Source organism: Vigna unguiculata, chromosome 8 (genome assembly GCF_037176805.1).
Source record: "Vigna unguiculata cultivar grain cowpea cultivar isolate G323 ecotype 2 chromosome 8, ASM3717680v1, whole genome shotgun sequence".
In the NCBI taxonomy this organism is placed as follows: domain Eukaryota; kingdom Viridiplantae; phylum Streptophyta; class Magnoliopsida; order Fabales; family Fabaceae; genus Vigna; species Vigna unguiculata.
The window spans coordinates 27,928,658-27,954,152 of record NC_140799.1 but is presented as its reverse complement, the minus strand read 5'-3'; the positions used below and the strand labels follow the sequence as shown (position 1 = coordinate 27,954,152).

General features: G+C 36.0%; 1 pseudogene; it reads right to left on the bottom strand.

Moving 5' to 3' along the window:
- Positions 1-9,328: 9,328 nt before the first annotated feature.
- Positions 9,329-11,163, bottom strand: LOC114195025 (GDSL esterase/lipase At2g03980-like; annotated as a pseudogene).
- Positions 11,164-25,495: the final 14,332 nt, after the last annotated feature.

Sequence of the window (25,495 nt, the reverse complement as noted above, 5' to 3'; positions counted from 1 at the left end):
TATCATCAAATCTCCTTTCCTTCATCAATGTAGACTTCATTCCAATGTTTATGGCTTCAAGATATTTCAAAAGAGCTTCATTCAATCTTCATCAAATCTTCAAGAAGCAAACCACCTTGGCTTCTCATGTCAACAATCTCCCCCTAATTTGATGAAGCCAACCTCTATTCCATCTATCTTCTTTTATCTTCCATTGCAAAATGCTTCTTCCATTTGTTGGATACCCATTGATGAAGTAACACCTTAGCTTGAAGCTTGTGAACCTGAAATACATTTTACAGTAGCAATACACATAAGCTAGCAAGTATACAACTGTGATCATGCTCCCCCTATCAATAATATGGGTTCAAATTCAGATTTGAGTATTGATTCCAATTTTTAATGCTTAGTTTAATGTGATTAATTATTCATTTTCCAATTTTCCAATTTTTCTCCCCCTTTGTATTCATCAAACAGAACACATGCATAAAGATAACAAGCATTGCATTTCATTTGATTAATACTGGAAGGAAATACAGCAAACAGAAATTGAAAACAGAAAACAGATGCATAAAGTTGATACAATCAGCCGACTGAAATGAAAAACAACCAACTGAAACTGACAGAACTCAAACTGAAAAATCACAAACACAAGGATGCAATGCATGATCCTAAACAACCACCACACTCAGTCATCTTGAGGGTCATTTCTGGTCTGGAATGAGTGGAGCATATCATGGATATCATGGATTTGGCCATCCAATGCATTGAACCTCTCATTGCAATAGTTGTGATGTTCATGTTTAGATACATTGAGCTCATGCAGCTGGTTCAACACCATCCTCTCAAAATGTGAGTACACAGGGCCTCTATCCTTTGGAGGATTGTAGGGAATCAAGTCCATGGGTCCAGCAGTTGGTTCTTCCTCTTGATTTGCACCACTTGGACCGATTTTATGGTCATGTGCACCACCAACAACAGCTCCAGCAGTTGTCCATCCATTTCCCACCTTGATAAAGCCCATTTTGTGCAGATTTTGGTTGGAGGTATGGTTCAATAGTCCAGTTGACTCCTCTAGCTCATCCTCTACATCAATACCAAAGTATTCAATGAATTTAGACACCAAAACCACATATGGAAGCCTAAAATCCGTGAGCCTCTTGGCCTTGAGCATGTGATCACGAAACACATAGATCCAATCCACTTGAATGTTGTGTTGAATGCAGTACATGAGTATCAAATCTCCCTCATTCAATGTTGAATGGTTGCTACCACGTGGAACAAGGATTTTTGTAACAATCATACCAAGTAACCTTTGATCCACCTTGAGACCACCAACATGGAAGTGTTTGATTTCAGCAATAGGATTTCTCAAGCATTGGCCATAGTATTGCATCTTGTTGAATTCTGGAACAGCCCCAGTTTCACCTTTTCTCACTTGCACACCCCTTGGTTTGAGTCCAACCACATCTTTCCAAGCTCTCTTGTTGATCTCCATTTGAACACCCTTGATGCTGGACAGTAGGACATCATTTTTGAACTCCAAGTTAGTGAAAAATACCTTCACCAAGTCTGGATAGATTTTCCCTGAAAGTTCAAGGAAGGACTTCAACTTTTGATGCTTTAATTGTTGGAATAGGCTCTCAAAGCCTTCAGCCCTTAGCCAAGAGAACCTCAACACCTTAGGAATGCTGATATGCTTCTTATTAATCTCAATGAGGAACACTTGAATGTTGTCCTCAAACCATGCTTCAATTCTCCCATGGCTTTCATGATTTGGAGACCTTGGAGTAGGAGGAGTAGAGTGCTCATCATCAGATTGGGTAGCTCTTTGGGAACGACGAGGCATGATGAGTGTTGGTGTGGCTGTTTCTAAGAGATGTATGATGCAAATGCAGCAATACAAATGCAGTATTTATAATTTAACAAACTGATTTTCAGAAATAGTTGATTAAATGGTGCAGATTTTTCTAATTAATTCGTTTTATGTTACCCAAATCAATTTAATGCAGTCCAAAACAGTATCTCGTGCATTCATGATGTTTTCAATGTGTTTTTATGAGAGAATCAATCAGTTCAGATCATGTGAGCTGCATGCACATTGGAATTGTACACTAGAATGCTTTTTGGTCAAACAATTCAGTAAAAGTAACACATGGCTGATGAAATGGGTAGTTAAGAGCAGATAGTACCTGACAAAAAGATGCTTGCTTTGACTGAGTTAGCTTAACAATTCAATTCGTGAGTAAAAGCACAGTTTAAGTAAAATAACATGTTGAAAATAGAATCAGTCGACTAAAAATAGCATCAGAGCATTAGAGATTAAAATCAGAATCTGGTTAAGTGAAATCAGCTGACTGATTTTGAAAATCAATCGATTGAAAATCGTGAAATTGAACTTCATTTTTCCAGATTCAGTTTTAATGAAATCAACATACTGAATTATGAAAACAGCAAATTAAAAATCATAGCAGATCAATTTTTCATCATCCAGTGGCAGTTTAAGTGAAATAAACATGTTGAAATACAGAAACAACAGGTTGACTGATCATTAATTTTGCAAACAGAGGCAGATTTAAGTGAAATCAACACGTTGAAATGCAAAATCAACAGGTTGACTATGACAGTTTTTAACTTTTGCATACAGCAGCAGATATTTATGAAACCAATGCATGAGTACATAAGATTAACATGCCACAAACACATCATACCACATTTTTTATGTCTAAAATGCCTAGTTCAGTTCTTAGCTTGTTAAACCTATCTCTAGCCAATGGTTTTGTAAACAATTCTGCCAATTGATTTTCAGTTTTAACAAACTTGATTTCACAATCTCCCTTTCGAACATGATCACGAATGAAATGATGCCTAATCTCTATGTGCTTGGTTAAATTGATTGCACTAGTGTTATCACAATACAAAGGTACCTTACTTAGCCTTACACCATAGTCCAAAAGTTTATGTATCAACCATATGATTTGTGCACAGCCATGTCCAGCAGCAATATATTCAGCTTCAGCTGTGGAAAGTGCCACACAAGCTTGTTTTTTGCTATTCCATGAGATTAGACTTGATCCAAGCAAATGGAAAGTACCACTTGTGCTTTTCCTATCCAATTTGCACCCTGCATAGTCTGAATCTGAAAAGCCACTAAGAGATATTAGAATCACATGGATACCATAAACCAACATTTGTTGTTCCTTTGAGGTACTTTAGAATCTTTTTTGCAGCCTTAAAGTGTGATTCCTTAGGATTTGCTTGAAATCTAGCACATAAGCATACTCCAAACTAAATATCTGGCCTACTTGCTGTAAAATAGAGCAAAGACCCAATCAACCCTCTATATTTGGTTGAATCTACTGGTTGGCCAGCCTCATCTACATCCATAAGGCAATTTGTTGCAATTGGAGTGGCAGGTTCCTTGCAATCCTCCATTTTGAACTTTTTCAACAAGTTAAAACAGTATTTTGATTGATTTAAAAATGTTCCATGCTTAAGTTGCTTGACTTGCAGCCCTAGAAAGTAGGCAAGCCCACCCATCATGGACATCTTAAATTCTCCCTGCATAGCTGCAACAAACTCTTCACACAATGTGTTATTATTTGAGCCAAAGATGATATCATCAACATACACTTGAACAAGTATGACATCATTTTCATGTTTTCTAATGAAGAGTGTTTTATCCACTGCACCTCTAGCATAACCTTTTGATAAGAGAAAATTGCTTAGCCTTTCATACCATTGCCTTGGTGCTTGTTTCAAACCATATAAGGCCTTTTTCAATTTGAAAACATGGTTAGGATAGAGATGATCCTCAAATCCAGGAGGTTGTGCAACATATACTTCTTCATTTAGGAAATCATTCAAGAATGCACTTTTCACATCCATTTGATGCAATTTAAAGTTACACATGCAAGCATATGCTAAGAATAATCTCACAGCTTCTAGCCTAGCTACAGGTGCATAAGTTTCATCAAAGTCAATGCCTTCTTCTTGATTATAACCTTTAGCAACTAGTCTAGCTTTGTTTCTTACTATATTACCATCTTCATCCATTTTGTTTCTAAAAACCCATTTGGTTCCAATTATATTCATATCATTAGTTTTAGGCACTAGAAACCACACATCATTTCTTGTGAATTGATTGAGTTCATCTTGCATAGCCACAATCCAATTACTATCATTCAAAGCATCATTCACATTCTTAGGTTCAATTTGAGATACAAATGCAACATGTTCACAAAATACAATCCTACATCTAGTAGATACTCCCTGTTTGATATCACATATGATGTTGTCCTTTGATAAACCTCTAGATTGGATCCAATCCTTGGGCAATTTGCTGTTTGCAGCTTTTTCAGTCGACTATTTTTCCTTTTCAGCTGACTGATTTCCTGTAGCAGTGGACTTTTCTGCAGCAGAAATTTGCTCCTGTAATAGATCTTCCTCATCTGCATTCTTTGACACTTAATCTTGCAATTTTGGGTTAGTTTCATCAAATACATGCATAGACTCTTCAACAGTCATCAATCTCTTATTATAGACTCTATATACATGACTTTGTATAGCATAGCCTAGAAAAACATTTCTTTTATAAGAAAGCAATGTATGCTATATGATGCATGATGTAGATCAATCAAGTATATATTGTTAACTCTTTTTTCTATCAATACAATACTATTACATGAATCATATATAAGACAATTATTTGGTTCAAACACAACTTTAAAACCTTTGTCACTACGTTGGTCAAGGTACCACAAGTCTTCTTTTCACTTTTGATAACCTGCAAAACAAATATACATTACATGGTACCCTTTGATAGGTTGGGTCCAACATGGTTAAGCCTTTCTTGATCCTTTTGGGATCCATTTCATAATCCCTTTAGGAACATCATATTTTCTAGCATGACAGTTCTTAATGACATGACCTTTTTGCATACAATAGTTGCATGAAATGAATGACATGTCACTTGGCATACTTTTTGAAAAGAAACTAGAGAATTTCTTGGTTTTGTTTCGAAAAGAAGGATTGAAAGCAAGTCCAGCTTTGCCAAATACATAATTTTGTGAACCAAGAACAGCCTCTAAATTTGCTTCTCCTCTTGTGAACCTTGCACAGGTCTTTATAAGGTATTTCACTTGATTTTTCAAAACTGTGCAATTTTCACAGGATTTTTCAGCTGACTGATTTCTAAAATAGTCGGTTGAATTATTGTAAATCATTTCCAAATGTTCAAAATCAGTTTTTAAATCAGTTGTTTCTTTTTCCAGTTGACTAACTTTGTTTTCCAGCCAATTATTTAAGCCTTTCAACCAATTGTTTAATGCAGAAATCTTGTTTGCTTCATTATGTAACTCTTCAAAATCATGCAACAATTGATTATAGTCATTTAAGTCTAGAGAACTTACTTGGCTTAAGGAAGATGACTCATAACCAGGCATGAGACATAAGTTGGCTTCTTCACTCTCATCTTGTGAGGAGCTACTTGTTGTTGAATCATCATTGTCCTCCCATGCAATGTATGCACGTTTCTCCTTTGACTTCTTCTCCTTTTTCCTATCAACACTCTTCACCTTTTCTTTGTTAGCATTTGGACATTCAATTTTTATATGTCCTTGTTTCCCACAATTATAACATGTAAAATTAGAAGAGTTTGATTCATTATATTTGGAAGTATACCTTTTGGGATTACCTTTGATACCTTTTCGTTTGAGATACTTACCCAACCTCTTGACAAGGAGATTCAAGTTCTCACTTTCACTTGATTCAGCCACCTCATCCTCGAGTTCCTCATTTTTCTTAGTGCTAGTCTTCAAGGCTGTGTTCTTGACCTTTTTCTCACTTGACTCAAGCTCATTAAGCCTTTGCATCTCAATCTCATGCTCCTTAAGCTTACCAAACAACGTAGTTGTAGTCAAAGTAGATAGATCTCTTGTTTCTGAGATAGCCGTGACCTTTGGTTGCCAAGATCTATCAAGACACTTTAGCACCTTGATGTTTAACTCTTCCTTGTGAAATTCCTTACCCAAGCCTATGAGATGGTTGACTATGTGAGTGAATCTCTTTTGCACATCCGCTATGGATTTTCCTTGTTTCATCTTGAATAGCTCATATTCTTGAATCAAGGCATGCTTTCTTGCTCTCTTAACATCATTGGTTCCTTCATGAGTCACTTCAAGAACCTCCCACATTTCCTTGGCACTCTTGCATTGTGAAACACGGAAAAATTCATCCATGTTGAGAGATGAAGTGACGATATTCTTTGCATTGCAATCATATTGGGCTCTCCTTCTCTCTTCCTTATTCCATTGAGTCCATGGCTTATTAACCTGCACATCATCAACAATATGCTTAGGAGTATATGGTCCATTTATGATTGCATCCCATATCCCTTGATCTATTGATTCAATAAAGATTTTCATCCTAATTTTCCAAAATTGGTAATTAATGCCACTAAACATAGGGGGTCTATGAATTGAGGCACCTTCACCAAAGGGTAACTTATCTTCAGCCATTTCAAGTAGTTCAAAACAGATTTAGGATCTTACTTGATCAAATTTCAAGTACCTTGCTCTAGATACCAATTGTTAGTTTTGAAATGGTTGAAAAGCCAAGAAGGGGGGTTGAATTGGCTACTTAAAAATTTAAGCTATCTTTGCAAGCTAAAAACCACTTTTTATTGAATCAAATAGATCACCAAGTTAGGATGCAAACAGTACTGAACTGTACACTTTCAGTCAATCAAAAACAGAGTTAACAGATTGATTTTACTAAATAGATTTTGTTCTGGTATAATCAATCGATTGAAACAGAAAAACAGTCGACTAAAATACTGGAAAAAATGTAGAAATGTGAATTTGAATTTTAAACCAGAAACAATGCTCAAGAATGATCAATATCAGTTCCAAATGATTATACAAACATGCTCAATGCTTCAGATGCTATGAAAACATGCAAGAACATGAAAAGATGATTAAAGCACAAGTTCTTGAAACTTTAAAATGAAAATGCAAGAGAGAAAGGTTAGAGAAGAGAGGACACCACGAATTTTTATACTGGTTCACTCAAACCTGAGCTACATCCAGTTTGTCAAGGCAACCTTAGCTTGACTTTAAACTATTTCAAAAGTTTTACAAAGTATCCACCCTTACACTTCTAAAATATGCAAAACACCACAAAGGACTCTTGAATCACACAAGAATCACACCAGCATAGCAAGAACCCTCTTGCAGACCTGGAAAACCACTAGGCACACACCCAAAGCTTGAGAAAGATCAAACCTTAGTGGTAGCATAACCTTGCCTACCATAAACCATTTTCTCCAAGCTTCAAACCAAGCCAAAAGCTTCAAGAATTGATCCAAGATCAATATTCAACAGCTGCAACACCTATGATCACGAAGGAGAGAGTTTCCACAAGTTTCCAGAACCAAATCGTGCTCTAAAATGATCAACAGACCTCTCTTTCGAAAATCACAACTTTTATAGTCAAACTGTTACGAAATTCAACAGGTTGATTTCACTTGACTTAAGTGAAATCAATCGATTAAAAACTAAATCAATTGATTGAATTTGTTGTAGTTTAAGACTACTGCAGCCAACCTTTTAACCTGTTAAAAAGCCATTCAACAGAGTAAAAGAGACATTTTAACCTGTTGAAAAACCATTCAACAGATTAAAAACACACAAAAGACCAAACTACATCTAATTAATGCTTTAAGGTCTACGATATGAATTACAAACTACAAGCACGCTTTCTTAATGATGGAGAGCACACATTCCAGCCTTGATCACCATGGATATAATCAAATCTCATTTCCTTCATCAATATAGACTTCATTCCAATGTTTATGGCTTCAATATAGTTGAAAAGAGCTTCATTCAATCTTCATCAAATCTTCAAGAAGCAAACCACCTTGGCTTCTCATGTTAACACCATTGACGACGTAGCAGCAGCGGAAACCGTAACCACCTGCACCACCATTTTATCACTACACCTCGCCTCATCTTCCAGTAACACTTGCACTTTCGTGAGCCACCGTGAATGCAAATACTGCACCACTCACCATGGAAGCGCCTGGAACAGTTGCAGCAGCGAACATAGCTTCCACACCACCATGCAAACGCAACAGCAGCAGGCAGTCCATCACACCTGGGGTTCGCGCAGAGAGAATTAGGGAAGAAGATGACTAGTGATCGGGGTTCGCAATTTGGGATTTTAGCAGGCTCAATGGCCTCGGTCGAAGGGGACCCGAAGCCAAAGGGGGCAGCGCTGATGAAATTTTTAAATTAGGGTTTCTGGGCAGGGTTATAGGCTTTGGTTCTATTTCAACTGAGGCCTAAAACTGCCCAATATTGCCTCGGTCGACAACCAACCGAGGCCAAATGTGTTCTCGCTGGTGCCAATTTAAAATTTTCATTTCTAGGCTGTCTAATAGGCTTCGGTTCTTAAGGAACCGAGGCCTAAAGCTGCTTACGGCACCAGTTGTTTGTAGAACCGAAGCAATATAGGTTGCTGAAATTGCAAAATTGTCACCGCCTCCTTATAGGCTTCGGTTCCGCCATAATCGAGGCCTATAAGACGAGGTAAAATATCAGATTTGCACTAGTGTTTGTTTAATAGCCTTATAATCTAGTATATATAGAGTTGAATAAATAGTTTAGTATCATACATATTAGTGAATTTTAAGTTGTAGTCTTAGCATTATTTAGAATTAGTTTTAGCTTTTATAGTTCTGCAGCAGTAGTAGATAGTTATGGTATTTTAGCTTAGCCTAGCTTAGTTTACCTTAGATTTAAGCATAGTTATAATTCTTTTAAGTAAATAAGTACTATCTTGTGTACGAATGATCTTGGTGTAAGTTGACATACTCAAATCCAAATGCTGAGAGCTTATAAAACTCTAAGAAAAGAAAATTCTGCAATTGAGAAGAATTGTGAAGTGAATTGGAAGAACAATTAAATTATTAAGTTTGACTTGTTGTGTTTCAATCGTTGTACACAACAGTCATTCCATCGAGTATCTCATGAACATACAATATGTAATGGAGTTGCGTCCAATATTAATAAATTACTCCTAGTATAGAATTTTTTTTAAATTTATCGACTTTCCGTATATGCATTCATCACCCTCCTAAAACTCAAATTCTTGATCTTTAATCCCAAAAACATCTTTTCCCACAATATAGTATAAGTCTTTTTAATTTTAATTGAAATAATTGCTTAGAAAGATAAAACATTTTAAGCAAACTATAACTTGTTTATCACACATAAAGAGAAAGCCAAAAACAAATAACAAACAAAAATTAGTTGATAATATATTTCTACAGGAACGTGGTACAAATATTTTAATATGCATGAATCAATTTCAAAATATTGTAAGGAAGGCATAATTGGATTCCACTAAAACATTCATTTGCATATATTTTATTTGTAGCTTCAGTTGGATGAGCAAAGTCAAAAAAATAATATTCATTTCGGTTTGCACAAGGTTTCCTTCCTTGGACGCATGAGTCAAAAATATTTTTAAACCCTGAAAATGTCATAAATAAAAGTATCAGCTATGATCATACTGGAATAAAAAAAACACATGAACTTCTTAATTCCTTTTTTTTCCGAGAGATTAATGGTAGACATTGTTTACCAAAGTTTTCAGGGGAATTTCTTATTTTCTGGGAGAAATTGTAATTATCCAAATTAATGAAGAGTGAATGTGAGAGTTGGGTTTGCAACTCTTGTAGCTTCCGAGGGAGTTTGTCTGAGTAGTGCTTAACCTTTTGATTTATATCTTCATTGCATTTTTGGGAATATTGTGTCCTTATAACACATGTTGGTGTGCATCCAATTTGACCAATTCTACTTACCACAAACTTTCGAGCTCCAAGGTCATAAATTCTCTATGGAAAAAGAAAGAATGAAGGAAACACATTTTTCAAAATCATTGAAAATTTAAATACTTATGATATGTAAAATACTTAATTGAGAGGTGACATTAAAATTTAAAAATTGCTACACATAAGAAATCAACATATAATTCAAAACATTTACTAAAAGATTACCTTGATACGTGAAGCTAGTTGCTCAAGTAGGTAATCTGAATATTTTTCTGGATTTAGATTGTTATTGGTTCCATTTGGGTACTTGAAATAATTCAACATGTAATCATTAGATCCAATTTATAGGAGATATATGGAATTCGATAAGTAATGCCTTCGTTTTCTTTTGCTATGTATGCTTCTTGGAAGATCGTGCGCCACAATTAAGGTGAAGTATTCAATTTGTTTGTCTAAAGACAAGCAATCTCCCTTCGCCAAAAATAAAAATATGATGAGAAATAAATTGAAAAATTGTTTTTATTTATGGGTCAGTTATGTTTTTTTATCCTAAAGTTACTTTTAAAAATTATATAATTTTAAATATATATTGAATATATGCTTTTTTATTCATCTATTTTATAAAAGTTATATAAAGCATCTTTTTAACAAACAACACTGGAATTATTTGTTATATGATAAATGGGGTTCCACAATGAAATAGAATATAACTTCCAATGTGTTGTTTATTAAAAGGATATTTAATATCACTTTCATAAAATCCAAAGAAATAAATATATTTGGAAATACTTCGAGAAAAAAAAGGATATTAAACTCTATATTTATTTATTTTGAATCTTACTCCTTTGGTTGAATTCAAGATTCCACAAGATCCTGATGCATAGTTAATTCCTGTGACTACTCGATGTCTCTCAGACTTGGGCACACCCAAGTATGGAGGTGTCATTGGCAAACCCAATCTAATAGCTACAAAATCACAATAAATGCATAAAAATCCACATAATATTGTTTTTTTCTATGTTTACATGGAAACATTAAATCTCAATCAGAAAAAGACAGATATGGCATTTGAGAAGAAATGTGGAAGAGTTACCAATAAGGTCAGCAAAGGTTTTTCCATTGCTAAACCTTCCCGTGGAACAATTATTGTAGTCAATGCCATAGGGAAATGCATTTGCCTTGGCAAGTGTGTTGAGATTGTTGTTGTTTCCAGCATCTATAGTTGAATCACCAAAAACGTACAAAGCTGGCACAATCCTCTTTCTAGAATGTGAGGCATTTGCCAAGAATACAAATTGTTCAATTATGATTATGGAAATAACCCAGAGAATTTTTAAGATTTTTTCCATTTTGTTTTCTTTTGGAGCAATTAAACACCACAAATAATGTCTTAAATACTAGCTTTTGTGGTAAGCATTATCGTTTCATAAGGAAAATTACAACTCAAATATGTGTAGTTCTCTCTCAGCATGCTTCAATGTTTAATTCATGTTTTGTGCCCAAATAGGATTTTTGTTATTCATTTCCAAATTAGGTAAAGACTAACTCATTCTTCCTATTTTTCTTTTTTCATCTATCTTTAGTTCTATACCTCTTCATTTAATTAATTTTTAAAGTTATACTTCCTATTTTTCTTTTTCTATAAATATAACTCCTATTAGTTAGGGGGTAACTAGACATGGAATAGTTCGAACTAGTCATGTTCATTTTCATAGTGTCTTTTATTTTAAAATTTCTCAATTGTAAATTTCTTTTACTCTCTAATAGATAATTAGTACCAACAATTAAGTTTTAAGAAAATGAATTGCAAAAGTAATGTGTGTGTAGTTAACCATTTGTTTCTTAAATTCATTTCTCTTCTAATTTTGGTTCTCATGCACCTCTTCTTTTTTAAACAAAAAAATTAATTTTTTTAATATTTTTTTTTATCACCAAAGAAGATTATATAGTTATACATTGAGTACTTAGGGCACATGATAAGTCCCTTATCTCTATTTTTTTGTCCTAGATAATTGCATTGTTCTAGGTCAGTTTTAGTGGTTAACTTAAGGTTTTTAAATTATATTTAGGTTAGAGAGCCTTTTAGGTTAGTGTTATAAATCTAGCGTAGTTTGATGTTTCTAGCATGTTTTTTATGTTGGGTGTAGAACTAGTTTTAAGAGTAGTTTAGATTAATAGAATTTTAGTCTTAATATTGATTTCCTAGTTTAAGTTTAGTTCAAGAGTAATGATTAGGTTAGATTTTGTTTAATAGCCTTATAATCTAGCCTATATAGAGTTGACTAAATAGTTTAGTATCATACATATTAGTGAATTTTTAAGTTGTAGGCTCAACATTATTTAGAATTAGTTTTAGCTTTTATAGTTCTGTAGTAGTAGATAGTTGTAGTATTTTAGCTTAGTTTAGCCTAGTTTACCTTAGATTTAAGCATAGTTAGGATTCTTTTAAGTAAATAAGTATTATCTTGTATGCGAATTACCTTGGTACAGGTTGACATAATCAAATCCAAATGGTGAGAGCTAATAAAACTCTAAGAAAACAAAATTCTGCAATTGAGAAGAATTGTGAAGTGAATTGGAAGAAAAAATAAATTAAATTGTTTGACTTTAGGGTTGACTTTGACATTTAAGGTTCCAATTGGTGATTTAAGAGTTGGAGACCTTCAAGGACATTAAAATGGACTTTTATAGTGTTGATTGAACATAAAGGAAGGACTAATTCTAACAAATTCAGAATATTACCACAATGAGACATTCTAGATACTTAAAAGTTGATCTAGAGTTGAGTTTTTTATTTTGACATCCAATCTTTGATTCAGATGTGGGAGAAGCTAAAGAAAATAAATTAACACTTGTGTTGAGCTTTAAAAGGTGTTTTTGCCATCCAATAAGATGCCAAGATGAGTACACCATCATGAAGAAGCTTCAAAGGATCTCACAAAGGCCTTCCACGTAAACATTGATTTTAGAAGCTAATTTGGAGCTACTATGAGCCAGCTAGCTTTGTTACCTTCTACAACAAGTTAAGGAGCTTGAGGAGGCACAATGGACAACACAACATCCTCTTACATGGACTTGCAGGGGAAGACATCATCATGTTCCATCATGATGTCTGCTGATGTTCAAGAAGATCATATCTACTTGAATGCTTTTCCTCATTCTTTGATGGATAAACCAAAACATTGGTTGTACTACCTTGCATCTAGGTTTATCACGAGTTAGGATAACTTGAAGAGAATGTTCTTGGCCAAATTCTTCTCTACTTTTAGGACCACAACCATAAGGAAGGATATCTTTGGCATCTGGTATTAATTTGGGGAGAGGCTTTATGAATACTAGGAGAGGTTCAAGAATCTATGTTCTAGTTTCCCCCATCACTAGATTTTCGAGCAACTCCTTCTTCAATATTTTTATGAACGCTTGCACTATATAGGTAGAAGCATGATTGAAGCTGTGAATGGTGGTGCTCTTGGTGATATGGCCCCAACAGCAACTAGACAATTGATTAAGAAGATGGCTTCTAACTCCTAACAATTTGGCGCAAGAAGTGATGTCATTGTTTTTAGAGGAGTTCATGATGTACAAGCAGTTGAACACACCAAGAAATTGGAGACTAAGATTAATGCTCTCACCAATTTGATCAACCAACTTGTAGCAAATCAAAAGGCTGCACCTATAAAAGTTTGTGGCATTTTTTCTTTAGGTGATCATTTCATGGATTCTTGTCCAACCTTGCAACATGTTACAACTTCTGCAACTTCTGATACTCCTCAAGCTTATGCAGTTAATATTTTCAACAACAACAAGCCTCATAAAAAGCAGCAAAATCGTTATTTGTCCATAAATAGGTACAATCCTGGTTGGAGGAATCACCCTAATATAAGATGGGGCAACTAGCAACAACAGCAGCAACAAAACCAACAAGTTCAAAATGCACAAGTTGTCCTTATAGTACCTACACCTACAGTCGCACCAGCTCTTGCTACACCTTCATCTTTTACTTCATTGAAGGACTTGGTGAGGTTAATGACCATCCAGAATATGGAATTTCACTAGGGCCACAATTCATGTTTGACTAATCAAATAGGGTAGATGGCTACTCAATTTAATCAAGCACAGGCACAAAAATCAGACAAGTTGCCCTCACAAATTGTGGAAAATACGAGAACTATGAGTGCCATCACATTGAAGTATGTGAAGCAACTTGAAGTTCTAGAACTTAAGCGCATACCTCAGCCTACTTCTGAGAAGGAAGTTGACCTAATTGCACCCAAGAGGAAGTGTAATAAACATGCAATCAGTCCTTCCACCTCCAGTGCGCAGAGCAACGACTAGCCTCCTATCCCTCTTCCATTCCCACCAAAATTCATCCCAAGCAAAAAGATGGAAGAGGTTGATAAAGAGATCTTGGTTACCTTCAGGAAAGTGGAGGTGAACACACCTCTACTTGATGCAATCAAACAGATTCCAAGATATGCCAAAGTCCTTAAGGAGTTGTGCACGCATAAGAGGAAGCTAAAAGGTAATGAGAGGATCAGCATGTAGAGAAATGTATCTACACTGATAGGTAAATTTGTTCTTGAGATTCCTGAGAAATGTTAAGACCCAGGTACATTTTTGTGTTCTCTACATCATTGGTAATAATAAGTTAAAGAATACCATGCTTGATTTACGAGCTTCCATTAATGTCATGCCTCTGTCAATCTTTAATTCTCTGTCTCTTAGACCTTTGCAACCTATGAGTGTGGTCATTCAATTGGCAAATAAAAGTGTTGCCCACCCTACAGGTTTCATTGAGGATGTCTTGGTTCGGGTTGGTGAATTGATTTACCCTGTTGATTTTTACATTCTTGATATAGAAGAGGGATTCTCCCAAGACTCTACTCCAATCATTTTAGGGAGACTATTACTAAAGACAACCCGAACAAAGATTGATGTATGAGGGTACTTTGTCTATGGAATTTGATCATATTGTTGTTAGATTCAACATCGTTCATGCCATGAAAATTCCGTCAAAGAATCATTCTATTTTTCGTGCTAAAATATTATATGGTGTTATTGATGGCCATGTCTCTGAATCACAAGGTTTGCGTGCCAGAAAATACCCATTGTTGTCCAAATTATTTGAGTTTGCATGCATTAACATTGTGATGAGTCTGAGATTGATGATAAGTTTGATATTGATGTTGAGTTTGATTTTGATGTTGATTATTAGTTTGAATCTCTAGGTGTTGTACCTATTGATTTTGATGTTATACAGTTAGAATGCATTAACCATGTTGTAAGAAGTATATATGCATCTTACTTTCACGTTGAGGTACAAGTTGTGGAACCATTTTCCCCTTACCCTCAGGTTCCTACTATTCAGCTAGCGCCCAACATTCTAGAGTCCCCTACCAAACAACCTCTAGTATGTCTACTTGGAGGATGAGTAGAGACTACTTGTCATTATTTATACCTCTCTTACAGTTGAACAAGAGTATAGGTTGTTGCAAGTGCTCAAAAAGCATAAGAAAGCCATGGGATAGATATTGGCCAACATCCCTGGTATTAGCCAATCAACATGCATGCACCAGATACACTTGGAGTTTGGACCAAGCTAGTGAGACAACTGTAGAGTGCAAAACAACTAGTAAATTTTCATTGACTATAGGGGGTTGAACCAAGTGATAAGGAAGGACCACTTTCCCCTGCCATTCATTGATCAGATGCTTGAGTGCTTGGCAGGTAAATTCCACTACTGCTTTCTTGATGGTTTTCCTATTTACTTCCAAATTCACATTGCACTTGAGGACCAAGAGTAAACCATGTTCACTTGCCCCCTTGGCACTTTTGCCTATAGGAGGATGCCTTTTGACCTATGCAATGCCTTTAGCACATTCCAACGATGCATGCTTAGCATTTTTATTGATTTTCTTGAAAATTTCATAGAGGTGTTTATGGATGACTTTACAGTATATGGATCCTCTTTTGATGCATGTCTTGCAAGTTTGGATAAAGTTCTAAATATATGCATTGAAACTAACCTTGTTCTAAATTTTAAGAAATGTGATTTCATGGTAGGATAGGGTATAGTTTTTGGGCATATCATTTCTAGCAAGGGCATAGAAGTAGATTGATAACGTTGTTGTGAAGCGATCAAATTAATACTACTTATCTGTAACAACTTCAGTATTGTTAAGAAAGTAGCCAAAATATTAGTATGGGTAAAGTCAACCCGTAGTCGTCTCCTTACGAACACGAAATTGATTATAACAAATTAGTTCTTATAAAAAATATACAAAAGAGGTAGTCAAATAAAATTGGGAAAAATAACAGAAGAAGATAAAGATAAAAAGATATACAAATATGATAAAGAAAATAGATTGATTCTACTGCTTTTTCATAATAGATCCATCATCGGTTATCTAAATATTATTGCTCAATTAATTATTGTTGTAGATTTTCAAATTACTTAATGTAAATTCTCAATTAACTTGTTCGCGTTCTCACCATTAACCAAAGTATATTCTCAATTAATAGTAAGAACTTTGTATATTAGTCATAGTAAATTTAACCAAAGTACATTCTCAATTAAATATTACTACGCCTAATCATGTCTATTCTTTTACCTTAAAATCAAGAAAAAAGCTAATTAACCAAAGTACATTCTTGATTAATTCTAGTAAAGTTTTCACCTCTAATCAAAGTACATTCTCAATCATTGGCAAAAATTCATTCAATCACATAAAATTTTCTAAATTTAATCAAAGTAAATGCTCAATTAAAGACTCTTGAACTCATATGATTGATATAATATAGATTAAAACATCTCACGAATTAGCTATGATGTAAAAACCATTACCTTTCACGTGATTCAAAGATAAAATACATAGATGAATTAAAATCTCAACAATAATAAAAAGAACAGAGAAATTATTTCATTCTAACCCCAAAATCCATAATGAAATTACAATGGAATCAATCCAATAAGTTTAGCACTCCATGGAATGCAAAATAAAATAAAAATAAAAGAAGAGAGTGGAGAGAGAGGAAGAATTTAGGCCCCCCTAAGGGTTCCTAAACTCCGAAGTGTCGAGCTTCCCTTTTCTGCTTTTTCTTTGTCTCTTTATATAGGCCTTGCTGGACTTGAATATGATATTTTTTATTGTTGAAATCTTTTATCTTTTGATATACTATCTCTCAAATAATTAACAAATTTTATCAGTTTCTAAAATATTTGGTAGATTTTCTTTGTTGATAATTTGAGATATGCCAAAGATAATTAAAAAATATTTAATTAATTATTTAGCAACTTAATTTTTTTCCAATTTCCAAATTTGTCCCTCTTGTTTTACCATTTGACGATGTTTGACCAAAATTTGTCTAGAGTTGACTACTTTGACCAAGTTTGACCAGATTTGATGATATGACGTGATTTTGGCTTGATTTTGTAACTCTGAACAATTCAATTTCACACCTTTAATGAACTAAATTTAACTTTAGCTGCATCAACAAACGCTAGAATATCCAAGAATAGTTCATGCAACTAAAATCACTTTTTAAGACATTTTTATCGCACAAGTTCAATAAACCCAGTTATCATAATTGTAAATTAAGACATTCTTTTAAGCACAAAAATTCAATTAAATATCCAAAATAAAACATTAAATGAGGGCATAAATATGAACTCATCATAAACCCAACCAAGATCTCAATAATTTTGCAATTTCATTACCTCTCTTGCGTGCGATAGGCTTGTTCTTTTCTTGGCCATGCAGGGAGGCGCTTCATCCATGATTTTAGCAAGAAGACTCTTCAACTATCTAAACTACTTCAGAAGGATGTTGATTTCAAGTTTGATGAGAATGAAAATGAGGTATTTGACTGCCTCAAAAAGGCCCTAACCACCATTCCTATCATTTAGGCATCTGATTGGATAACCTCATTCGAGTCGATGTGTGATGCATCCAATTCTGCAGTAGGGGATGTCCTAGCTCAAAAGATTGACAAGCAGTCGAGAGTGATCTACTATGCCTCCAGGACTTTAGATGTTGCACAAGAAAACTACATTACCACCGAGAAAGAGAGGGTTGTTGAGAAGGTTATTGATGATACTTCACTAATCCGAGATGACTTTTTTGATGAAATTTTTTTCACCATTCCTAATTCTTTTCCCCCTTGGTTTGCAAACATCTCCCCTTTGGCAATCAAAGCTCAAACTGACAAGATTAAGAATGATGCAAGTGTTACGTGTTGGCTTGTGTACCAAATCATACAAGTAATACAACAGACAAGTCCAGATATCGTGTCCCAAAGGGACTATTATGGTTTAAATTAATTGATTTGCCACTAATAAAGGGTGAGAATAGCAAAATATTTTTTGAATTAGAAAAAAAAATTTAGAATAAAATGTAAAGAATAAACATAAGTTGACATAATGGAAACAAATAACTTGATTGAGAAAAATATAAAATAAAAACTTCACTAGGATTGGGTTTCATGATTCCATTCAGTATGAAAACACTAACAATATATTTCTAATTCCTAACTCTACTATTCACACCACTATGTAGAAAGCCCTAGTGTCTTAGTGACAAGTCTAAACTTTAATAAGAACCCTAATGTCTTAGACCTTTCCTTATTAGAAGTTCACATTAGGCCTTAAGTTCGAATGTTAAGAATGACCAATGATGTATTATATGTCTAGATGCGCAATCAATTAGTTGTATATTCTAGTCTAGGTTCTAATATTGTGTCAAATGATTAGATACCCACAAATATGCGATCAATAATTATACTACACCTAGGTAGCCTAACCTGACTACAACCGTGAGATTCGCCTACATAATCCCTCAAGGACGCAAACAATCATCGATGTCGAACAAGCAAGAGTAAGCGACCTAAGCTGCTAACTCAAGGAAATCAAACGAGTACTTGATAAACCTAAAACACTACTAACCAGGCCCTTAGGGCCCACAATAACCAAACTGTGGGACCTGGGCTTGGCCTAGGCCCATTTGTGGCCCAATTAAAAGCCCAGCCCATGACGTGGCCAGACACGATTAATAATCTATAAATATACATGGACCCCACGAATTAAAGGTACACATTCATTAATCTCTTAATCACGAGATTTGACTTTTTGAGAATTCTTAGCTGACTTGAGCATCGGAGTCTCCTCCGCAGGTAATGTAAGACCTGTGAAATTTAATTAATTAAATAAATAATTAATTAATAAATGCGGGTCGTGGAAGCCTTTATGGCATTTAATAGTGGTTGATGTGATGTGGAAAAGTACTAGCTCAAGTGGTTGAGAGTACTTGATTGTGTGAGAGTATGCCAATTATGTGTTATTTAATTATTATTGTTTTAATAATATGAATGTGCGGGTTAAGTAAGAATATAGTACTTGAATTATGTTAGTTGGCACGAAACATGAATTGGCTTGATGGTTTATCATTGACTTAATATTTGCATGGTTAGGGGTTCAAACCTTGGTGAGACCTAAATTAAGTTTTCTTTTTGCTAAACTTGATTTTTTGACAAAGAAGAGAAGAGGTAGAAAACCTAGCTGCCACGTTAAGGCAGCCAAAGGGGCTGAAAAACAACCCCATAATGGTCTTGAATGACACTTATCACAAGCATTAAAACCAATTTTCGTTTTTGGCTAATTAACCGTCATTAAAAAGTAATTAAAAGATAAATTAAAGGGAGAAAGAGGGTTTTCTTAGTCCGGACTGGTACTGCACGAAAATGGAGAGAAATCAGAGTGAAGAGAGTGAGTTGGGTGAATCTGTGAGGCGTTTTTCAGGAGGACTAAAAGAGACCTTTGGAAGCAAGTGAAAATCTAGAGCCATTCAAGTTTTAAGCAAAAGGATCCAAGTTAGGGGAGTTCTTATTGCTTGTTTTTATTTTGCTATCGTTTGAATATATGATCTAAATCATAATAAAAGAGTAGAACATGTCTATTCTCGATTTTCTTCACATTTCTGGATTTCTTCAGAAACCGCCTAGCGGCAGTTCATGCGGCGCCAGGCGGCACATGTGTGTAAGCCCTATTTTTCTGGGTTCCCTTGAACCGCCTGGCGGCCACGCACAGCCGCCAGGCGACGCCTCCTGCTTTGGCCAAATTCTGATTCGTGGTGAATTTTGTGGTATTTGTGATTTTGAAAATAATTATGTATGAGTGCAAAGATGTGTTGAAGGAAGAAAATCTGCCTGTGAATTGAATGGTGTGTGAAATTGGTATGAATTGGGTTTCCATGTGGGGTTGAGGTCTAGGGGCGTGAGATGATGAAATGTTGTGTCGAGTTTGATTTATTGGATTGCTTGTATGGTAATGGTATTGACAAAAACTGACTTAGACTCGTGTAATGGAATCACTCATATTTTGATTAAAAACGCGGATTGGAATTGGTAGTACAATTAGGGCGTGGAAGCCATGGAAGGTGCGAACAGACTTGGGGAGAACCAAGTTTTCACACACCGCCTGGCGGTGCTGAGGCTGCCGCTAGGCACCCCATCAGACTAGCAGAAAAGTTGTTATTGGGTATTCGCAAGATATGAGTGGTCGAGTAGGGAATTAAATGTGTTGTGGTATATGGTAGACTGGAATTAGTAAGCATGATAAGGTTAACAGGTTGAATTGTAATGTGGAATGTGAAGTAGAAGGGCGTTCACAGTTAATTAAATTGTATGTTAAAAACTGAGAAAAAGATAGGTGTAGAGTGTGTAAAAATGTTTAGCAGATTTATACTTACAAATGGATTATGGAGAGTGATGTCTTGGAGTGATGGAGATTATATGCATCCATATTTGTGTATTCGAAAAGTACATATGTTTTATTGACAATCTTGATGGCATGGTTAATTGTTGATCTGCATTGATATAATATTTGGATTATATTGAGTGGCATAGGATAGAGTTCAATTTAGTACACAAAAGAAAATAGGGTGTGTATAAATGAGAATAATTGTCTTATTCACTTGATTAAAATGGTTGCATTGTGATTGAGTCATTTTAGCATAAATGGATAATTGTACATGTGATGTAAATTTGTGAAATGTGTGATTTGAGGTCCCTTAGGACCTGTTAATGTGCCAAAATCCTGCAGTAATTGTGCTACTGGCGTGGCACCTGGCAGTGAGGACGAGCCGCCAGGCGATATCAACTTAAAATAGTGGCAATGGACCCTGTATGCGCGAGGCGCCTGGCGGCGTGAGCGAGCCGCCAGGCGGACGCACACAAATCAGTGACAATAGTCACAGTGCGAGCATGGCGCCTAGCGGTAGGGAGGGTTCCGCTAGGCGAAATGGTGCAGCAGAGACCCTGACGATGCGGTGCCGCATGGCGGCACAGGAAGGGTGCGCGAGGCGGTGGCGACGGGTGGCGCTTGGCGGCATGGTGAAGTCCGCCCGATGGTGACGGTGCAGTGATGATGTTGCAGGCGCGTGGCAACTGGCGGTGTGTGATGCCCGCCAGGCGATTTGGACCCAGTGTCCGCCTAGCGACGTGGGATGCGCGCTAGGCGGTTTTGGTTCATTGATGGTGCGCGAGGAAAGGTTTCTACACAACTTTAGGTGATGTTCATGATGCGAGGCTTTGGCTGGGGGTCCAATGACGAGTGTAACTCGATTGGAGTAAAACGTGACCACTCTAGGTTGTAGCCTGGTGGTTTAGGAAGTGCAGTGGAGTGTGCGAGTTGTGGCTCGTACGGCGAGGTTCGGGTGATTGCCCTCTTCAGAGCATTCTAATAGAGTTTTTGGTAGTCTGGAACAGCTACAAACATTATGTTTGTTTCGGGGAGGTCCACTTGGTGTCACGGTGAGATGCTGTGGCAAGGTTATTCCCACGTGTGTACTATCAGGTGGTGGCCTGTAGTCGGAGGGGCGAGTAGACACTCGTGCAGCAAAGATCGATCATTGTTCTCACCTAAAGGGTATAGAGATGATAAACGTCTAAAGGCAAGTGTGGGGAGTGAAGGAGTAAAAGAAAAGGGGGAAGTGTACTAACCCGGGTTTAAATTTGTTGATGTGGTATTTAATATTATATTGTTTGGTTTTATTTAAAGGAGCTCACCCTATCTGTGTGTGTGTGGCGATGATCATGTAACTTATTACATGGGAGCAAATGTTGATGCAGGTGAGTAGACAGATACATAGAGACGAAATGGGGATCTCCCAGGGATTTTATCACTAGTTATTATGTTGAACTATGGCTTTATTGTAATAATTTTATAGACAATTTTATTTGTAATACGTAGTGATATGACTTATTTTATCTGTATTGGCGCGTTGGACTTTAAGTTTTAAATTTTCTCACGATTTTTGGGAAATTGATGATTAATAAATGAGGTTGTTATTTTATTTATTTTCTTATTTATTTTAATAAGTAATTTTCGGCTAGGATGTTACAGGTAACCCCTCTCGGGTCCAAATCGGTCCAAGCCGGGACACCAGTAGATAGCATATACATGCCGAAATAAAGCTTACTAGAGAGATTGCGGATTGAGGTAAGGTGATACTCGTGTCTGACATCTCTTATTTGTTCTCCGTAGGAACAATAATTATCATGCATTTAAGATTGAGAATAGAATGCAAGAGTATGGAAAAGAATTATATTGAATAGCAGAAATCACAAAAAATTAAGAATACATTACACCTAACCCCCTGAATGGGAGAGTTAGTCATTCTTAAATATACTGAACACAAGACTAATGTTGAAATTGAATGTCTCCAGCCTTCAAAATGCTCTTCTACCTTCAAGTGTAGTGATATCAAGTTTCTTTCTCTCCAAATGGGTGTTTTTTACCTATGTCAGGCCCTATATTTATGGACTTTCATAATTGAACTAGGCGTAAAATTTGGACTTGATTTAGTACTTGAATAAAGTGTAAGAGATAATCCTTGATTTATATTTTAATCTTTGGAGATTTCATATCTTTGAATTATTCTTCAATTATTCTGACCTTTAATTTGAGTAACCAACTTTGTAGATAATCGATATTATTGATAATTCTTGATTAATCAATACTCCACTTATAACATGATAATCCCAATTATCATCAAGTATTATGTTTGGGATGACTGTAAGACTAGTACAAGTGGAACCTTGGTGCCCTCGTACCAAGATGAAGTACTTGACCTCAGCCTCGGTATAAGAGACCTTTAATTTAAAAAAAATGTCCTTAAAGAGCCACATTATGCATCATTTAGAGATATCCAACCAATCTTAGCCCCATGCTTCATTTGGTAAAAAAACATGAACATTCGAGGCATACGTAAGACCGAGCTGGTCATAGACAATCTCGAATGATTTCACAAAAACACCAACTATTGCAATAAAGTTGACTCAGGGCCCTAGACAGAGCTGACAGAAGGCCACTCTTGAAGTTAGAGAAGGGAAAGAAGATATCAAAGTCTCTAATATACTCGTAAGCGTATATGAAAATACCATTCTCCTTACCCGAACTAGAGTAAATCTTGTTCCTAAGAGAACACAAGAGAAGCCCATCAGGGTAGAAATTGAAGGTAGCCATCAACTCAGTCAGCTTCACTTTTGTAACGAACTTGGAGAGATAAAAGGCCACCTCATCGAGAATCCAAGTATACCTAAGATCCCTAATTGTGAAAAGCGATCACGACTATGAGCCGCTGGGGTAGACGGCTCAACCTATGTCACAAGAGGCACAACAACCTTACCCTTGACCAACTTCTTCTTCCTTTTAAGGATCGCAACAACAGCCTCGAAAGAAGCCACGACAGGGCGAGCAACAAAAAGATGTTTCGTAGAAGAAACCCCCTCGTTAGAAGTAGGAGGAGTATCGGGAGAAAAACCCTCACTCATAAGGATGATCTTGCTCCAGTATTAGACGGCGTCGACGATGACAACCAAAAACAAGACTAGAAGAGGAAGAAGAAGACCTACATATATAAGTAGGGCAAACTCGAAGAAGAAAAATGGAGACTTGGACAAAAGAAGAATAAACGCGAAAGTGAGCAAGAGAAATGTTGACGAAGGCGACCATAGAGGCACCAACATATAAGAAGAATTTGAAAATACAAAACACCTCACCAAGCATAGTTTTGATCCAAGAACAATCACGACCCTTCGACGCTTCGCTCCCCAGGCTCAAATCGCTCTAATGTCTCCATGTTAACTCCTGATTAACACATTTAATGCGACGAGACAACACAATCATTGTGATACTTCAGATGAAAACCCTTCATTATTGCTCCATGATTCCCAATAAAGCTTGCCTAATTCTGCGGGATGACCTAAAGTCTGTCTAACTTAGGATCACATTCTAAAGTTTTCCCTCGGCAGCATATTCTAAAGCCTACCTAGCTCAACAACACTCAAAAATACTTGTCAGAATCTACAATACAAACTTCCTTCAGATATATTGTCTCGGGTCTTGCCCAAAGTCAGTAGGACAAACCAGCCCATCCACTTGCAAGATAAAAAATGACCTTTCACAGCTCGGTTTAGAGGCTAGACAAAGCCCCGAGAAGCTTGCTTCACGGAATAATCAAACTCTTGAGACTAGGGGCTTATGCACCTACTCGAACAAATAATGTGGCCCAATAAGGCCCATTAAGCGTAATAATATGGAGTTATCCTGAAATATTCCCACAAGATTATTTATTTTCATATTAACGATAAATATGACAAATCTCAATAGTTTGATTATTCCATGATATTCCTTAATACCATATATTTGCATAATACTTGACATAAGAGGTATATTGACACAATATTACCATGATTATTACATAGTTAAGGTAAGTCATTATTTTACCTATATTATTTCATATCACGTTACCAGTTTTATCACATGGACACATATGACCAAAGACCCTATAAATACCACCAGTATTCTATGAGGGAAAACACACACCCTCATATACTCATTCTCTCTTACAAAAAGATCGTAACTCTCTTACTAACTTAAGTGTTGGTGAGTCTTTTGTAGGTGAATTTTACCCTGTGTTTCAACCCTTAGAAGTCTCTCATTAAGGTCTATCAAAACTATCAAGATCTTACCACCTGTATAAAGACTTGCCCAAGATCCCAATAATAACAAAACATATAAATAAATTACAAAATATTCAACCATATAAAGAATCCTACGAACAGAAAACATAGTAAATCCATCCCCTCATGTCTATTTAGGATATATCTTGCTCACTGACCATCAACAACTGCACTATGTACACTACACTAGCAAGCATGCACTTTCTCCACAATGTACATGTGTTTCCTCCGCAACAGGTATATTTCGATTTTTCTCTTTTCTTCTGACATTTGTAACTCCATGATGAAGTAAAGCTCTATAAATTGGAAATGTAGTCTTCATTTTTGTACCACACCTAGCCGGTTCTGCTAGCATACCAACACATATCACCCTTGACCGACAACTCATATCAGACAAGGCTAGGGGACTGGTGTACCACACCTAGCCAAACTCGACCAAATAAGTAAACAATGCATATACCAAAGCAGCCAAGTACTCAGCCTAGGCCGAGTCAGCCTAACTTGTACCAGTTCTAACCTAAACATCTAAGAAGAACAACATGCACCTCATATAACCAATATAAGCCGTCAAGGTAAGTAGTCGGCCTAGGCCGACTACTCCAGCAGACCCAGTAAGATTAAAGCCTAGACTGACCACTCCAATAAACTCAGTATAATGAAAAC